Below are 19,925 nucleotides of genomic sequence, written 5' to 3' on the forward strand. Positions count from 1 at the left end.
TAGTGTCAAAAATTGCATATCCCTTTGCAATTCCACCTACACTTTTGTAGCCACTTTAGTCTCCATTCCCCTAGTATTTGAGTAGGTTCATTTTAGTCCTTGCATCAACCTTTTCCCTCTCAGGATGCGCAAGCCACATTTTCAACAACTACCTTTCAGCATCAATTTCACATTAGCCACATTTTTATATTGCCACTCATTATTCCTGAGTGTGACTCATCTAGATATTAGTGTGTGAGAAGACATTAGCATGTCGCACATTCATCCTACAACATCTCAAAATTCAAATGTTGGTTTTGAGCATTTTGACACTTGTCACCTACCCAGGTTAATGGAAATGGCTCAGAATATTCCAAAGCAACTTGCTAGCCCTCTTTTGCCCTCCTATTCTTTCTTTTAAATATATCTTTTCTCTCCATTAAATCTCTCTAGATTCTTGACACAATCTCTCTAGTTCCTTCATGATATATCTCTTGGCTCTGACAGGTTTTCTCTTGCTCTCTCTAACTTGCTACAACAATCTTGCATAGAACTCTTGGCTTCCTCAAGCCTCTTTGGTAGTATCTCTCTATCTATTTATCTTGTCTTTAAGAATCTTGGGATTTATTACATCCCTTATTCATCAAATCATTTATCTTTTCTATTTTATCATTGTATTTCTTGTAATAAGTGTTTTCCTCCATTAAGTGAAGTTTGTTTCTATTATGCTATCTATTTGATTATTTTATATTTTTTAATAGGGGTTTTCCTCCATTATGTGGGGTTTATTTCTATTACATTATCTATTTATTGTTTTATCCAAATATATCTATTTGGCTGACTATGGAGGTGGAAACACCGAAGTGGGAGTTTAACTTAGGCAAAGCCCTATACAACCCCAACATTTTTCCTTCTTTATTGTGTGCAAATTTGGTTTGCAAAGAGAACATTATTAGAGGCTTCAATCTATTGCAAGGTGTGAGCCCTTGGTCTCCTTGTGTTGTGCAGTGCAACGCTTAGGTTTGTGATATGGCTTAACCACATCTTGAGGATTATATAAGTCTAGTGGTTGTATCATGCATTGACAGGTTGATCTTTTGGTGCAATAGCAACCATACTTGTAACACAATCATGGACCGATTGTGTGATCTTCCTTTCCCTTCTATTTCTCATTTATCCTTTTATATTTATGTAGTTATTTTTTAGATTCTATTGTGTATTTACTTAGTTTTATTATATATGATCTAAGACATGCACATGCGTCCTTGAACAAAGAGTTAGCAGAGGGTTTCAAGAAGCCTCTATGACATGTTCAGTGTTATCTATGGGGTACTTGATGACCTTAGGCTTTATACTTATCTTGAGTGGAGAGGTAGATTAGTGAGTCCCTGAGAGGTTGTTATTTGTCTATTGGTTTGGTTCATTTTCCCCCCTCTATATTTTTGTCAACCTCACGTGAACACTACTTGGCTATTATTCCATGTTGTCAATTTAGAAATGATATGTTGGTCTTCAACTGACTTATTTATGCATTATTTATTTAATTTAGCTTATTAATTTTAAAATGAATTTGTTATCTTCTTTTATTAATAAAATATCTAGCTTTATTCAAATTATTAACAATGTTCCTTTTCATGCATGTGATGGTGACTTAGTTGCTCCTATGTCACTCTATGTATTTGATCCTTCTTGTAGAACTTCTTCTAGATCTTAGAGGATATTTTGTCGCAAGAGGATGAAATCATTGATACTTTTCTTAATATTACTCTACCTTCTCTTCATTCCAATGCACTCTCTTATAGATTTGATGCATTAGCAAATGAGCACTCTCACCTCACATTTGATCTCCCACAGGTCAATGTTGAGCACATGCCTTCAACTAATTTTCCTAGAAGTTGTAATGAGTCTATGAATGTGATTGAAGTCTTTTTTTCCTCTAGAAGGCTAGAAAGAAAAATCATTTATATGAATCCAACTAGTCCTTCTTCAAGGAAGGTAATTTATATTTGTGGTGTTCCTTTTATAAATGAATCACCAAATCTTTTTACATGATACATGAAACAGTCTAGGGCTCCCTCATATAGAATGGTAGCCAATACCTATCACAGTAGTGGAAATAAATAAAGCATTAGTATTCCAAAATCTCTTTCATCTTTTCAACCTTTTCTTTCATCTACTCATAAATTGCCTTCTTAAGTCTAGGTAGTAGAGTGTAATCTTACTAAGAAACTTCATGTTACTCCCACTAAGATACCTCTCTGGAATCTTCTTCAAGCTTCTCCCCTTTATCATGCCATGCTTCGGGAAGCTCTACAAAATATCCTTGTGCCATCTATTGCTAGACCGAGTAATTTGAATGCTTTATTGGATTGTATATGCTCTAATGCTTCAGAGATTACATTCTACCAACATGAACTTCCATTCATTGAAGTAAAAGATCAAGATGATCCATTACTCATAGTTACTTTTGTAAATAAAATTGGTATTAGATGTACTCTCATTGATACTAATTCCACACTTAATGTTTGTAGTGTTTGATCTTTTACCTAAAATCATGATGGATCCAAGTTCTCTTACAAATTCATCTTTATCTATTCATTGGTTTGATAATGTTGGTCAACAAGCTCTTGGTACAATAGCACTACCTTTGTGGCTTGGACCTGTTATTCTACCTACTCTGGTACATCTACTGCCAGGGTTTTTACAATATAATCTTCTTCTTGGTATACCATAGATTCAGGTTATCTTGAGTCCCTCCACTATTACAATGAGGCTAGAGTTGATTAGCCTTCAAGTTTTACTACTTTTAAAAATTTAAATCCTTCATTATCCTCCAACCTTATTATACCACCATTAGTTCCCACTCTTGGTGATGGTGCTAGCTAGTCTTCTTCTTCTCAATCAAATGCATGTCTCGGTGATGATTGGGGTTGTTGGATTTTACAGACCCCTCCATTGGAAAATGTCAGGTCAACCCTATCCACCTTGACATCCCAAAGATTTCATTCACACCTACTATCAAGGATTATTATTCTTCTATATCGTTGGATAATGTGAGCACTATTAATGGTGATCCTTCCTCTCTTGAGGAGTTACAATCACTTTATGGTCTAGGATTCAATATTCTTTCTAAGCATGGATATAGAGGAAATGGTATTGGCCAAATGGAACAAGGATTCAAGACCCTTTGGATCTAAAATTATGCTCTTTTATAGTGGGTTTAGGTTACAAGCCTTATCCTCTATCTTTATCCCCTCCCTTGTCTAATGTATCTATGTCTTCTTCTTGTAAGCACTCAAAATTTTATCTACAAGTGAAAGGATTGCTTCATGCTCCTCATTCTTTATCTTAAAAGGAGAATACTTTGTTGAGGGTTCTCAAATCCCACTTGATTACTATTCTACCTCCTACACACAAGAAGTTCCATAAACATGATAAAGAAAATGTTTATTTTTGTGCATATCATCAAGTTCTTGGTCATTCCACTAGTGAATGTAAGGCCTTAAGGGACACGACACAAAAACTTCATCAATTAAGTGTCATCAACACCTCATCTATTGATACACCTTCTTCTTCATTATATAACAATTGATATCAAGGTTTACCTCTATCCTGTTCTTATACATGTTCCACTCATTTGTGCATTCTTACTATATCTACTCTCCGCCCATGGTGGCATCTATCTCATGCCTACCATAGTGACCATCTATTTTTCATTTAATGCGGTGAGTATCTATTTTTTCCCTTTGTGGTGCTTATCAAAATCTATCTTATCTGTTGCAACTTTCCTCTATGGCATCGAGGTTGGTCCTATCTAAAATCTACTTATCTCTATTAGTAGTGACTCTCTTCCATAGAAACATTGGTTTTACTTGGAATCTTATCTTTTGGTAGTGGCTTTCCTTCATAGAAAGTTTGGTCCTACTAATCTTTGATCACTTGGAATAACACAACTTGCTAGACTATGGTCTATCTTTTTAATCATTATCATTTGCATGACAGCTGGCGATAGATCAAGCTAGTGTTTGAGTCATGTTATCTCTTCAACATTGGTTGCTTCCTAATCTCCTGGGTGCATTCTTCCTTGAAGTAATTAATCCTCACTTCCTTCTCTCCTTTTTAGAATTCCTCTATGTGTTGTTTCTTGTTATTTTGTGGACAATGCATAGTATTGAGACAACCTTTTACATCAAGGTCTATTTCACTTTGTTGACTAAAAAAGTATTAGTTTTTTTATTATGTGCTTTCGTGTGTGTGTGTGTGTGTGTTATCCATGTTCTTGTATGTATATCTATATGTTTATCATAATCTAACCCTGTCATATTGGGAGTTTTTTTCTAACCTTGTTGTCATTCATATTTATTTGTCTAATGTATCTGTTTTGTAGGTCTTCATCTTGGGGGCATGCTTACTTGGTTTGAATATTTGTCTGCTTCCTCTGCAGTATCCTTTTGGCATCTTGATGTTATTTCATGTTGAGTATAATTCCTTTAGCGTGCATATTCATGTTGAGTCATAATCCCGCTAACATGTTATTAGTGCGGGTTAGGCTATACTAATTATTTTTTAAAATTATACTAAAAGACATCTTGAACTTGATGGTGAACCTCATTGTAGTCAATCAAAACACATGTAAGACCATTTGTGCAATATATCTTATGATATCTTCAATTAAATTTCACATTTTTTCTCAAAAATATTCATATAACATAGGATTGTGATTGCAAACTATTTGATTAATAGGTGATTAAAATTATATTATCATTAACTTTTTTTCAAGTGCCAATTCTATAGAAAATTGTGTTTCTCTTACAAGATCGGGTCCTTTAGAAAATTTAACCTTTTATTTTTTTAAAGGGGTATGTGAGATTTATAATCACCAAATGAATTTTGTTTTAGCTTGATATTGCTTTTAAAAACTCATGGTTCCCATTTGTTTTTCCTTTAAAGTCAAAGCTCTAAACTCTATTAAATTTCATGTCTTTATAAAAGTAGGATTTTTTTTAACTAGTCAAACAAAAACATACTTCATGACCCTTGAAAATGGAAATTCAATCAAACACCATTTCAGTTACACTTTGATCATTATTGAAAGACAAACATGAAATTTATTTTTGCAAAGATACATAAAAAGTGCCTGAATTACAATATGTAATTAACTTTATGTAACGCCCCTCCCTATTCCATCATTTGTGATTGGATGTAAAAATAATTAGATTTAAATGTATTAAATAAATAAAGAAAATAATATATATGCATATGAAAATATATGTGTAACTTTAATAATGATATAATCTACAAACGTAATCAATTAATTAAATTTATTAAACAAAGATTAATAGTTTAAATAATTAAAAGTTTGATACAATTAATTAATTGAGGTTTATTAAATTTATTCAATATTATAAATGATTAAAAAAAATATTTGGTTAATGTAAAATTAATATTTAATGCTTTAATTAACATAAAGGATGGTTATGATGGATGGAGAAGTATATAGTTCCCAAATTCATTCGGAGAAAGAGAATGGGTTTTTGTGAAAAAGAAAGATTGAAATGAATTTTGGAGGGTGAAGGATTGGAGATAGGAGATGGTAGAGGGATTGGTTAGGATCGAAGATTTCCGAACGTGTTTTCAGGTTTGGATTATTGTGTTTCCAAGTAGGTTTCAATCTCCCCAGACCAATGTTGTTGATTTTGTTTCTCTATGATCACAAAGAATACTGGAATAGAAATCAAGCCTGTGAACATGTTTTGGTTGGATTTGTTATGTGTATAAGTTGTTATGATTATTTTTTTAATCCTCATATTATTCTCAAATTTAAATAATGTATTTTATTTTTGAGCAACTTGCAAAAACATTAATATCATTCAAATTGTCTTTCTTTCTGGCTAGTTACTATTTTGCATCCAGACATGAGGATGTCAACCTTTGCTTCTTGTTAATCATATCAATACTTTCCTTCTTTATTTTCATATATTTCCTCTAATCTTTAAGGCTAGGCCGAATCGCTGCCACTTCATATCTTCTTATGAGTTTTTTTTTGGTGTTTGTTAGAGGGGGGGTGTGTTCTCTCTCCCCAGCATGGCACCCACTACGTGGAGAGTAACCACACAAGGCGTGGCCCTCTCCAACGTAGGGTGGGATCTCCCACATGCATAGTGGCCTCCTCCCACCTACGTGGGGTGGGGTAAACTCTCCCATGCAGGGTGGTATGAGGTTCATCAAGCTGGAACCAAACCAACCTCTCACCGACCAATAGGAATTTGCTTGTCTGGCAATAAAATATATGTTAGACAAAAATAATGTTGTAATTTTTTATTCTGCAAATAATATTTTAGGATTTTACCTTCCATAGTTTTGGTATATATTTATATTGTATTGGTTTGGGTTGTAGAGTATTTCGTTACAATTTATAGTTTTATGAATTTTGAAGTTAGATTTTTAGGGTTTTTGCCTTAATATTTAGATTTATAATGCAATGTTTTTAATGCATATTTTTATATTAGGGGTTTTTCCAATTTACTATTATTCATATTGCATTGTTCTAATGGATGTTTAATATTTTATTTTGTAATGATGTTCTGGTTGTTGTGCTATTTATTTGTAGGGTTTTTATTTGAATTTATGTCAAGTATTATGTTTGGAATCATTGTTTACTAAATGATAATACTCAAGATTGCTTGAATTAAATATTAGGAAATGAATATTTTTAGGGCTAGGGTTTGCTTTTTTAGAAACTATATAGATATATGTGTGTGTGTGTGTGTGTGTGTGTGTGTGTGTGTGTGTGTGTGTGTGTGTGTGTGTGTGTGTGTGTGTGTGTTTAAAATGGTTTTAGTCAATGTAATTAGGAATAATTTAATGATTATTGACATTGGGTTGATTTTCTTAATTATACTATGTTGATATAATTACCAAGTAAATTAATAACGTTCTGATTAATTAGAAAAATAGGTTTTAAGGACCCGAAACCTTTTACATAAAGATCAAAAGAAAGATCATCAAAGATCAACTGGACCAGCATAAAGACAACAAACAAAAGACTGGCAAGAAAGCCAGCAACCCGAACGGACAACAAAAAACTAGGAGCAACAAAGAAGAAAAAACAAGAAAGAAAGACCTAGATAGCTAGCAACACCTACAGAGACTTAAGAAGTTTAGCAGCCTTGATGACCAACAGGTCATAATTCACCAAAGAAACTTTGAGCTCTTTGATTTCCTTGTTTGTCTTTTTCTCCTTCTTCTTGCCTCTGGTCCTCGTGTGTGGTCCTTGCACACCTTCCACACCCTCCATGTCAGGTTCTTGCTCCAGGGATCCCTTCTCATTCTCCAACTAACTGATCTAGATTTTGATGTTGTCAGCTGAGGCCTTCAGAATGTTATAACTATGTTCAGCAATGCTTCTGAGACAGGTATCGATTTTGTTGAGTCCGTTTTCAGCTTCCACCATTCTTTGGTCCCTAACAGTGTCATTGTATTTTATTTCCTCTAGGGCCTTCTCCACTTTCTCAAACCTTGGATGAAGGCATCCCTAATCTCTTCAACTCTGGCAATAGTCTTTCCCAAATCATCAACATGCTCAGCCATGGATTTACCTTCACTGATGCTAATAGTCTCCAAAATTTGAATCCTATGACTCAGGTTCTTGTTTTCCTCCATAGATTTCTTGTGACTGTTTATGAGCCAGTCAAGGGTGTCCACAAACCCCTTCAAACCCTCAACAGAAGGGTTAGAAGGGGAAATTTTTTCACCAACCTTGGCCTGATCTGTTTTGGGGTCCTCACCACCAGTATTCTATTCGGCATCACCACCAACACTCTGGTGGAAACCATCCCCCGTAATCTCCTCCTCAACATTTTGGTTCGCATCTGAATCCTTGCTCTACTCTTTGTCCTCCATCTCTAGCTTAGAATTTCCCTACCTTTTCTGCTTTTTCCTTTTCTGAGAAGAAGATTTAGGTTTCTTCTTCCGACGGGATGGAGAGTCATCCTTTTCAAAGTCCTCAGAGACCTCCAAGGAGGAGGAAGAATGAATCTGGAAGATCTTCTCTTTGCTTTTTTTCTTGCCCTTGGAAGAGGATAGCTTACTGCTCTCCTATTTTCTTTTCTTACCCAATTCAACCTCAGAGTCCTCCAGGCTCTCCTCAGTCTCACTTTTCGAATCACCAGCAGAATCCTCACCCATAGAAAATTCAGAGTCTGACCCTTCCTCCTCAGATTGAGAGATAGAAAGCTGGGGGCGGGCAATTTGATTAGCTTTAATATGTTCATAGATTAGAACCATTAGACCTTAGTACATAGCAATGTGTCCCTTAGGATTCTCTCTGTGGGCTTTGATAGTGGAATTCATCGAGCAAATTAGGAAATAGGGCATGTTAACTTTGTCTTCATACCTAAAGTGGTTGAGCAACACAAAATGGTAGTCATATACTTTGGTAAATCTACCATCCAGAGTGATGTAGCGCATGATTGCAAACAAAACCTCCCTCCAAGGCTTAGCAAAGGCCCTAGGAGGGTAGTAGGTCTTGCTAAGCTTAACCAAACACTTCTTCTCCTTAGTAGTTTCAGGGTATCACTCAATGGCCTCCTTGCTAAGCTTTTTGTCCCTTTAGAAATTACTTCCCTCCCTTTGGAGACCCGTCACCTGAGCAATGAGGTCTTCGTCGATGGTGTTAGTTTGATCTCCCATTTTTAGGGTGCCCTTCCTCCAATTTTTGGTGAAAAACTTAGTGATTTTAGCATCCCTCCCATGGAGTCTTTCCATGTACTTCGTTAGCCCGCCCTTTTGTAAGATACTCCAAATTTCCTCCTTTTGTTTCCATTCTTTACAATTACTGGGCTCGTAGTGGCGCCTATTACCTCCCATGTTTTCACAACTCAAACCAGAAACTCAAAAGTTGCAGATAGCTAATGGAAAGAAATTTCTAGATGCGGCCCCAAAAACCCAGAAAGTGTGGGAGAAGGTGGCATTCATCTTATCATTATTGGTACTAATACAATAATAATTAATATTAGTCCTCCAATTCATGTCATTAATCATTATATAATCCTTTTAAAATCTTTGAGGTGTAGTTATATCAATCCATGAAAATGATTGATCTAGCATCATTAAGAAGATCCTCTTCACCCTTCCAGGTAATCATGTTTTCATGAGTGACCGCCACGTTAGCTGCCCAATCAGCAGGGCCATTTGCTTCATGATAAATGTGAGAGATAAAACATTTATCAAAGGTTTTAATAAGATCCCTAGCAGCCTTAATAATATTGTTAATAGTCCATGAGGGCTTGGTAATTCCTTTAAGATAATTAATGATATTATTAGAGTCCCCCTCAATCTAGAGATAAGGATAGTTCCACCTTTTAGACAGAAGGATGCCTTGGAGAGCAGCCATAGCTTCTACCATATGGTTAGTTTGGTAACCTATACGAACAACAACAATTTCCTTACAAATGTCATTTTCATCTCTGAGAATTGCACCACATCCCGCTGGTCTAGGATTGCCTTTAGTTGCACCATCAAAGTTGATTTTGAACCATCTAGGAGGGGGAGAGTACCACTTAGCTTCTAGTCTCTTACTTTGTTTAGTATCAATCCTAACAACACTCTTCAAGTTCTAGGAGTTGAGGATGTGAGATTCCAGGCAATTGACAAGAGTACAAGGTTCTCCAATGGTCCTGAGGTTCTCCACTATAGCCCTTGAATTTTTTGAAAAACAACAGCCTAGGGGAGGGAAATATCCCTGAAGATGCGACTGTTCCTCTCTTTCGAAATCCCCCACAGGATGTGAGGAAGAGAGTGCTGCCACAAAGTTCTCAAAGAGGGATTAGACCAATGGTAGCTCCAAGAATGGAACAAGTCTTGAATAGAGTTAGGGAACACCCATACCATACAAAAAATTCTTAAGAAAGCTTGCCTAAATAGAGACAATGAAAGAATAGTGAATAGCCAAGTGGTCCACGGACTCTTCCTCCTCATGACACAAAACACACCTATTGGGGAGATTAAAACCTCTAATCTTTAGGTTGTCTAGAGTGAAAATTTTGTTTTGGAGGATGGTCCAGTAGAAGATATTGATCTTCGGAATAAGACCCTTGATCCAAGCTTTAGACCAGAAGGGGTTCTCTAAGGGGGTTGTAGTCAGCACTCCATACATGGAAGAAATAGAGAGGTTGCGTTTGGGCTCATGTTTCCAAATAAGAATGTCTTCTTCATTATTCAACCAAGCAGAAAACTAGTGTTTCTTGAGATTGATGAGGCCGGGGTGTATACCTTCAATATTTTTCCATTTGTCACCTATCCAGTACCCCTCAACCAAGGAACCAAAATTTTTTTTACAAGGGGCAGCAAAAGGGGCCCAATCAGGGATTTCCAGAAAAGGCGTATCAAGCAACCAGGGATCTTCCCAAAATTTGACTTTCCTACCATTACCAACTCTCCATTTAACCCCTTTAGTTATACTATCTTTACACTTTGAAGCATGGTTCCAAATGTGAGAGCCATTGAAGCTGAAATCAGAGTTGATGAAAGAGAAAAGAGATGAAGACAAGAGATGATACTTACTTCTCTAAATTTCACACCACTCACTATCAAAGTGGAATAGTCTCCACATCTGTTTGGACAAAAGGGCTTCATTGAGAGTCTTGATTCTCTTCAAACCCAGACCACCCTTTCTTTTTGATCTACAAACCTTGTCCCAAGCCACTAAATCCATTCTTGTCTTTTCCTCAACCTCAGACTAAAGAATTTTCTTTGGATGTTTTCAATAGCATCAACAAACGTAATAGGGATTCTGAAGAGACTAAGAGCATAAAAGGAATGCTTTGAAGGGATTATTTAAGAAGTTGTAACTTGCGAGCCTAACTTAAGAGAGCACCTTTCCAACTAGCAAGCTTTCTCTGAAATTTATCCAACAAAGAACTCCAAATGGAATCAGGGGGAGAGATGCCTAGGGGGAAGCCAAGGTAGGTAGCAGGAAGAACATCAATCTGACATTTCAAAATTCTGCTAGTTCTATGTTGTCTTTTCTCAGGAGTGTTGATGAAAAACACTTCACTTTTAACCCAGTTGATAAGTTGGCCAGAAGCAAACGCATACTTGCACAGGGTGTCCTTCAGGATTCTGGCTTCTGAAATACTAGAATCCCCCCTAATGATGGTATCATCCACAAATTTCTGGTGGGAGTAGGTGTGATCAGCAAAAGAGGGTTGGAGACCTTTAAAGATACCTCTAGTCACCATTCTTTCCATGTACCTTCCAAAGCATTCAGCCATAATGATGAAGAGAATAGGGGAGATGGGACCCCCTTGCCTCAAACCTCTAGAGGCTTTAAAAAAAGGGGAAGGGGAGCCATTAACATGAACAAAAAAGGAGGCAAAGGAGAGAAGTTACTTGATGAGGTCCACACATCTATTAGAGAAGCCAAAAGCCAAGAGAACCTTGATGAGGAAGGACCAATCCACCCGATCATAAGCCTTGGAGAGATCAAGATTGAGAATAAAACCCTGCTTCTTGGCCATAACAAGGGAATGGATATTCTCATGGACAGTAATGATGGAATCAAGAATTTTCCTTCCTGGCACAAAACCATTCTACTGAAGACTAATCAGGGAGGGAAGGACATTCAAGAGTCTGGAGGTGAGGACCTTGGAAATAATCTTATAGAAAGAGTTGCATAAACTGATAGGCCTCAACTTATCCATGGAGTAAATTAATAACGTTAGTGTCTATGTATATTATTATTATTAGTTTTACTTAAACTAGATTATTTAATGTAGAGTATTAAGAATTGTATTGCAGTATTTATCTAGATTATTATTTATTTTGTTCGGATGGGAAGTAAGTGGAAAATGACTTAGTCTTTTATGTATGTATTATGTTTGTTAAAATTTGATAGAATCAATATAATTGAAAACTTAAACATAAACAATACACATTAGGTTGAATTTAACCTCCTAGGTACCTTGTAATTCATAATTAAACAATATTCGGTTAATGATAGAGTAATTAATATTACTTACTTAAAACAAGAATTATATCATTAGTTTTAAGTTAATTCATGTTGAATAATAGAATCAAATATGAGTAAATACTTTGAATTGGAACCTTATATAGGTATATTAATTGAAAGTGATTAATGTTATTTTAATTGTTCCTTATCATTGTAATTTAAACTATTTCTTAGAGTCATATAAGGGTTATTGAAATTATGTCTTTATTATTGTTAATTGAATTCAAACCCTTGATTTATAAAGTTAATATGTATTTCCTAGACACATTAGCACCAATAATTACTCATTGTTTTGGCAAGGGTCATCAACTTATAGTTCTAGTATGTGTTACGTTATTAAAGGTAAAATATTTCAAAGGTCACCTATGTTTTAGTCTCTATGCCATATTTGATAAGCATTGGAAGGTCTTTGAGCAGATTTGCATTTGCTTTAAGTAATGTAGGGCATCTTTAAAATAATGGTAGATAGAGTGATTTATATTTTAGTGATACAACATCATTAGTAATTAATAATAATAACAGATGGTACATAAATGCATATTTTTCATGTTCATGGTTAAGTTTAATCTTAATATGCACTTTATTGTACATCACTTTACCTTCATGTGGAAAAGGAATATTTGTACTATGGTAAGTCAAGCTATCTCATAGGATTAATTAGACACCATAGCCTATATCAGCTAATGGAGTATTTGGTGCAAGGGCACTAGGACATGTGTCTACTTCATTTTGACATGTGTCTACATCATTTTGATTCATGGTTATGCCTAGGAATAGAATGTGCAATGTGTGTGTATGAAGGCCTATTGATTAGGTTTAGATAGTGTAATAAGCCCTGAGGCTCCAAGATGTGCCAACTTGGTCAAAGGCCTTGTATGGGAATTTTATATGTATTTTTTGATGTCTAGGGGTATGAAATGCGTGGTATGTTCATTCTTGACCTTTGGTGTGAAGGCAAGACCAAATTGTAGAAAGTTGACAAAAGTTGCAAAGTTGCATTATTGTCTTAAGCAACTTTTCTTGCAAGATTTTGAAATATGGTTATCCCAATGGTTAGTTGGTTGATTGTATGATTGGAGGTAGTTGGAGGAGTCCCTTGGCATGATATAAGCCTAGGGGAATGATGCCAACTAGTTAGAGATGATATTGAATGAATTTCTTGTCTTCAAAGCAAACTGTTATTGTAGTTTCCTCCAACCTTCTTGAGTTTTCTGTTCTTGCATAATTTCATGTGAATGGTAGGCATGAATTAAACATTTGGAAAGTTGAAATAGAGGTTCACCTTCCATTTTGAGTTGATATGAGGTCTTGAAGCCTTCAGGTTTGGGAGAAACTGAATTTTCTATCCCACTGGCCTGACAAAACCCTCAAAACCAGGGTTTGGATGCAAACAGTGACACAAGTCAACATCTCTCTAAAGGATCAGTCTGAAACCTGGGAGGATGTTTCTTTGAAATGTATACTATATGCTTCTAGTGGTTTTGGAGATAGGAATTTCCATTTGCCTTTCTTAAGATGATGCCCTAGGCTTATCATCACTCATGTGGCAAGCTTGTGCAGTAAGAAAAGAGGGTGGAAACCTTGAATAGAAGATTGAAGGATGGTCAAAATGGGCATGAGAAGGACCCTTGGACAAGTGCAGAACCTTGGAAAGTTTTATCCTTTCATTCCTTTGTGACTAGTGAAGCTTTTGAGAGCTTAAACCCCAATACCGACTGGAAGAGGCTAAATAGGGTCAGTAGGGTTTGACCATCCGTACTCAGACACCAGATTCGGAAGTTTGGAATCTTGTAGAATGCCCAAAAGGACGTTCAAATATAAAATTTATTTAGGGGGTGTTTAGGTAAGTTGTGAGACAAAGCGAGAAAAGTCCAAATTGAGGGCTAATTGCTTGTAGCCCATTTCCTAGGTCCAAAAGGGGAAAAAATACAAAGGGCTAGTAAACACCCATCCAAGGGGTCAAGATTAGTGAAAATATCATTTAACACATGTGTAAATACTCGCATAGGTTAGATTCCACCTTTTGAGTAAAGATCTTGCTACTTGGGGTTTGGGGCTATTAGGTGTCCTTGGTTGAAGGGTTGGAACCTTAGGGGTAGGAGACTCCTAATCAGTTGTGAGTTGTCCTGAGTGGAGAGATCCTTGGGAAGGATATAAGGAAATCTCTTGAAAACTTGAGAAGGTTAAAGACATTAGTCCATTGGATGATATCAAGTGGAGACCCCTTTTGAGTAAAAACAAAGAAAGTCATATAACACCCTAAACCCTCTACATCATATCGGTATCAAAGCTATACCAAGGGTGGAATAGTGTATGTTAGACTCATAATCTGGAGAAGAGGCTACTACAATGCCTCCTAAGGAAATGAGCCCAGAGGCCATCAAGAATATGGTAGAGGGGTTTCTTGAAGAGAAACTCAAAGAGACCAGACAGTCCAAGGGAAAGGACAAAACTTGTGAGGATGAATCAGAAGAGGAGAATGAGGAGTAGGATGCCATCCCTTAGAATATGGCACCTGATCAAAAGATGTTCTTGGATTCTTTGAAATCAATAAACAGGGACAATGTGGAAATTTTACCTATCTATAGCGGTAGCCTGAATGGAGAAGAGGTGCTTGAATGGATAGAAGCACTCAATAACCACTTTGAGTACAAAGAGGTCCCAAAGGAAAAAAGTGTGAGTTTGGAAAACTCTAGACTCAAGGGGTCTGCCTTGTTATGGTGGATAGTGTTGCAGGAAGAAAGGGTCAACATAGGGAATAAGAATATATCCTCTTGGGAGAGGATGAAGAACAAAATCAAAAACCAATTCCTACCAATAGACTATGAGGTTCAGATGTATAAGAAGTTGCAAAATCTTAGACAGAGGGAGTTGGATGTGAATGCATATATTGAAGAATTTCACAAGCTAAGTCTTAGGTCCAAGAAGAATGAAGAAGAGGCAGAGAAGGTGGCTAGATACCTGAATGAGTTAAGGCAAAACATCCAAGATGAGATCAGCATCATGGCTCCAGACATTATGTACAAATGCTTCCAATTGGCATTAAGGGTGGAAGATAAGATAAAGAGGAGAGGAGAACAAAACAATAGAGGAAGAGTTAGCAGAAATTTCAGAGGTAAAGGTGGCTATGGAGGAAAGAATACTCCTTTTAAAAATGGTGATTCTAACTAGCAAGAGTCCAATGGGGAGTTCAAAAACAAGAATGGAGGCTTTAGAGGAGGAAGAAGACCTTTTGGTAGGGGTATGCAAGGAAACCAAGGCAAAGGACTTGGTGTTTTCAGTGGTCAATGTTATAATTGCAATCAAGTGGGTCACACTACGAGTAGATGCCTAGAGAAAGCTTCTAGCTCACATGGACCAAAAAGAAGGACTCAACTTGTGCAAGAAGATGAAGGACAAAGTGTCAATTCAGCCATGGGAAATGCAGGTCCCACCTTGGATGGAGAAATCCTTATGCTAAGGATGATGTTGTTGAAGGCACCCCAATGCAAAGAGCCCCCAGAAAGAAAGACACTCTTCAAAACTAATTGTAAGTCTCATGGTAAGGTTTGCAAAGTGATTGTTGATTCTAGATTCACAGAGAATATTTTTGCTTTAGAAATGGTAGAGAAGTTAAAATTGAAAAGGTTTCCACATGTGAGTCCTTATAGAGTGTCTTGGCTTAACAAAGAGAAGCATATAGTAGTAGATGAACAAACTTGGGTAGATTTTGAAATGGGGGACTATAAGGATAGGATCTTGTGTGATATCCTTCCTATGGATTCTTGTCACCTATTTTTAGGTTTCCCTTGGAAGTATGATGTCAAAGCATAGCATGATGGTGAGAAAAATGTATATGTCATTACCAAGAATGATAGACAGTTTAGGATGGATCCATTAACCGATCAAGGGGAAGAGAAGATCGTTAGTCCTAATGTCATGTTGCTTAGTGGAAAGGATTTTTTGGAAGTCCTCAAACAAGAAGAGACCCAAGGCTATGCTTTAGTTTTACACCTTAAAGATGAGTCCAAGCAAGGAAATGGTGAGAAAGGAGAGACTCCTAGGGAAGTGCAAACCATGTTGGATAGATATAAGGGAGTTGTGGCCAAAGACATGCCTGATAACTTGCCTCCCATCAAAGAAATCAGTCATCAAGTTGATTTGATTCTCAGTGTGACCTTTCCTAATAAAGTTGCCTACAAGATGACTCCTAGTCAAAATGAGGAGATAGCAAGACAATTGCAAGACCTTTTGGATAAGGGGTTGATTAGAAAGAGTTTGAGCCCATGTTTTGTACCCACTATGTTGGCACCAAAAAAATATGGAACATGGAGGATGTGCACTGATTCTAGAGCCATCAACAAGATCACAATTAGATACCGGTTTCATATGCCTAGGATTGAAGACCTAATGGACCATCTTGGAGGGTCATGTTATTTTTCCAAGATTGATTTGAAGTCAGGTTACCATCAGATCAAAATCAGACCTGGTGATGAGTGGAAGATAGCCTTTAAAACCAATGAGGGCTTATATGAGTGGATGGTGATGCCATTTGGCCTCACAAATGCACCTAGTACCTTTATGTGCTTCATGAATGAGGTATTGGTAGAATTTATTGGAAAATTTGTTATTGTTTATCTTGATGTCATCTTGATGTTTAGCAGGTCCAAGGAGGAGCATTTGAAGCATTTGGATTAGGTTTTGAGAAAGCTTCATGAGGAGAAATGGGTAATCAATCTAGAGAAGTGTGAATTCATGAAAATTTAGTTGGTGTATCTAGGCTTTGTAGTTTCAAATGGATGTTTGAAAATGGATCTTTCTAAGGTTTATGCTATTGTAAATTGGCCTACACCTAGGACAATAGGTGATGTTAGGAGATTTCATGGATTTGCTACTTTTTATAGAAAGTTCATCAAGGGTTTTAGTCATATTTGTGCTCCCATCCTTAACACTATAAAAGGAGGAATCAAATGCATGTTTGAATGGACAGAGAAAGCAACCCGAAGCTTTGAGATTTTGAAGAGGAAGGTTGCAGAACTTCCCACCTTGAGGCTCCCTAGTTTTGATCAAATTTTTATAGTTGAATGTGATGTAAGCAAGTAGGAAATAGGTGCATTCCTTAGTCAAGAAGGACATCTAGTGGCATTCTTTTTAGAGAAGTTAAATGAGGCTAAACAAAGGTATTCAACCTATGATTTGGATCTTTATGCCATGGTGCAAGCACTCAAAAAGTGGTGCCATTACCTTCTTCCAAAAGAGTTTATTGTTTATATTGATAACCATGCATTGAGTTTTCTTAATGGGCAAGAGAAGTTGAACCAAAGACACATCAAGTGGGTTGAACAACTCCAACCTTACACCTTTACCATCAAGCACAAGAAGGGTGTGACTAAAAAGGTTGTAGATGCTTTGAGCAGGAGAACCCTCACAATCCAAGAAATTTAGTTGCAAAGTGTTGGTGTTGATTCTCTTAAAAGCCATGTACAAGGAGGGATGAATATGATGTATGTACTAAGTTTGCTGACTCTTTTCATGTTGAGTTCTCTGATTTTATGTTGTAGGATGGATTTCTCTTCAAGGGGCATCAATTATGAATTCCTCAATGTTCTATGAGGGAGAATAGCATTAGAGAGAAACACAATGGTAGCCTTGGAGGTCATTTTGATTTGGACAAAACCTTAGAGTAGGTATCAAGATTTTACTATTAGCCTAAGATGTAGGCAAAGGTAAGAATATTTGTGGAGCATTTTCCTATTTGTTAAAGGGAAAAAGGTGTTTCAACCAATGTTGGTTTGTATCAGCCTTTACCAATTCCTACTAGGCCTTGGGAAAGCCTTAGTATGGATTTTGTGCTTGGATTGCCCAAAACTCCTAGGGGGTTTGATAGTATTTTTGTAATTGTTGATAGGTTCAACAAGATGGCTCATTTTTTTCCATGTAAATGCATAAATGATGCATCTCATATTGTAGGTCTATTTTTCAAAGAAGTTGTAAGGATACATGGATTACCTCTCAATATTGTCACTGATAGAGACTCCAAATTTGTTGGTCATTTTTTGAGGACTCTCTAGAAGAAATTAGGTACCAATCTATCATTTTCATCAGCATACCACCCTCATACTGATGGACAAACTAAGGTGGTTAATAAATCCCTAGGAAATCTCCTTAGCTACCTTACCAAGCAACATAGACAAAGTTAGGACTTAGTGATTGGACAAGCTAAATATGTATACAATGATTCAATCAATAGGAGAATAGGGAGAAGTCCATTTAAGATTGTGTAGGACTTACATCCCAGAGTGATAATTGAACTCGTAGATCTTGGAGGCATGGACAAAAGGAGTACCCAAGGAGAAGACTTTGTTGTCACCATGAAGGAGATCCATGAACAAGTTAAGGCTTCACTTCAACAAAGTGTCGATAAATATAAACTCAGAGCAGATGTTAAGAGGAGAGATGTTCAGTTAAATGTACGGGATTTGGTGATGGCCTACCTAAGGATAGAAAGGTTACCTAAAGGTCAACCCTCTAAACTTCTCATGAAGAAGATAGGTCCTCTCTAGGTGGTTCATAAATTTGGCAACAATGCATATGAAGTTGAACTTCCAGTAGACTTGGGAATATCTCCCATCTTCAATGTATGTTATTTGACAACCTTTAAAGGATCCTTGACAAATGCAGCACCTGATTCATCTCTTGAGGAAAAGGATGTAGAATGGATGAAGGATCTACCACCTAGAAAGCCAGTGGAATTGGAGTGAATTCTTGACTCCAAGGTGATCAAACAAACCAGGAAGGGTGTGTACAAAGACTATCTGGTCAAATGGAAGGGGCTTCCTGAGTCTAAAGCTACTTGGATGAGTGAAAGTGATATCCTAAAGCATGGAACTACAATCAATCGGTTGGCAACTCAAGGGACTTGAGTTTCTTGTCTAGGGGAGTATGGTACAGGGGCACTAGGACATGTGTCTACTTCATTTTGACATGTGTCTACATTATTTTGATTCACACTTATGCCTAGGAATAGAATGTGCAATGTGTTTGTTTGAAGGCCTATTGATTAGGTCTAGATAGTGTAATAAGCCCTAAGGCTCCAAGCTCTGCCAACTTGGTCAAGGCCTTTTATGGGAATTTTATATGTATTTTTTTATGTCTAGGGGTCTACAATGTGTGGTATGTTCATTCTTGACCATTAGTGTGAAGGAAAGACCGAATTGTAGAAAGTTGACAAAAGTTGCAAAGTTGCATTATTGTCTTAAGCAACTTTTCTTGCAAGATTTTGAAATATGGTTATCCCAATGGTTAGTTGGTTGATTGTATGCATTCGAGGTAGTTGGAGGATTCCCTTGGAGTGATATAAGCCTAGGTTAATGATGCCAACTGGTTAGAGATGATATTGAATGAATTTCTTCTCTTCAAAGTAAACCGTTATTGTAGTTTCCTGCAACCTTCTTGAGTTTTCTGTTCATGCATAATTTAATGTGAATGGTGGGCATGAATTAAAAAATTTGAAGTTGAAAAAGAGGTTCACCTTCCATTTGGATTCAATCTGAGTTCTTGAAGCCTTCAGGTTTGGGAGAAACTGAATTTTCTATCCCACTGGCTTGACAAAACCCTCAAAACCAAGGTTTGGATGCAAACAGTGACACAAGTCAACATCTCCCTATGGGATCGGTCTGAAACCTAGAAGGATGTTGATTTGACATGTATACTATATTTTCCTGGTGTTTTTTGAGATAGGAGGTGTCATTTTCCTTTCTTAAGATGATGCCCTAGGCTTGGCATCGCTCATGTGGCAAGCCTATGCAGTAAGGAAAGAGGGTGGAAACCTTGAATAAAAGATTGAAGGATGGTCAAAATGGGAATGAGAAGGACCCTTGGACAAGTTTAGACCCTTTGCAAGTGTTATCCTTTCATTCCTTTGTGACTGTGAAGCTTTTGAGAGCTTAAACCCCAA

Source organism: Cryptomeria japonica, chromosome 5, assembly GCF_030272615.1.
Source record: "Cryptomeria japonica chromosome 5, Sugi_1.0, whole genome shotgun sequence".
NCBI lineage: Eukaryota > Viridiplantae > Streptophyta > Pinopsida > Cupressales > Cupressaceae > Cryptomeria > Cryptomeria japonica.